The sequence below is a fragment of the Phyllopteryx taeniolatus genome, chromosome 14 (genome assembly GCF_024500385.1).
Source record: "Phyllopteryx taeniolatus isolate TA_2022b chromosome 14, UOR_Ptae_1.2, whole genome shotgun sequence".
NCBI classification, from domain to species: Eukaryota; Metazoa; Chordata; class Actinopteri; order Syngnathiformes; family Syngnathidae; genus Phyllopteryx; species Phyllopteryx taeniolatus.
The window spans coordinates 22,327,282-22,327,938 of NC_084515.1; positions in this window are offsets into that span (position 1 = coordinate 22,327,282).

The window sequence follows — 657 nt, forward strand, 5'->3', positions numbered from 1 at the left end:
GTTGTTTTCCCTCCCATTCTCCCCCCCCAAAATTCTCCAAGAGGATTGCCACATGTGACACTGTTTAACATATGAACAGAACTGACTGCCAACATGCAGCTCCTCCCCCACCCTCTGTCATATTTCTCACTCTCTCACCTTGGTTGGAATTCCAAAAGGTAGAGAAAAAAAATTCACATGTAAAACACAACAGCCAAGAAAAGATCCATTTCGAATACCATAACAACTCCACAAGACTCACATAAAAAGATGAAACTATAACCCCAAAGTATGGTCTTTTCTTGTGGCTTTGGGTTTTGTTTCCACTTCTCTTCAGGCTGGGAGTGTCTGCCTCGGATTTCCTACTAGTCAACAAAATGGGTGTTACCTTTCCCACAGTGCATTATGGGTAGAGCTGAGGTGTTGACGTTCAGGATAGAGTGGTATAACACCCTCGGACGCTTTGACAGGATAGAAGACTGAATAAAAACCTTGGACTTTATCCAATGAATTCAGAGTACAAAAGGCAGCCAAAGAGGAAGAAACAATGGGAGTAGGAATCCAGTTTTTTTTTTTTTTATTATTTAACAATCATTTCAAAGAGTATATCTGGGATTAATAGCAATGCAGCAAAAACAGTGATTACTTTTATACGTTAGTGGTTTAAGGCTTCTCAAT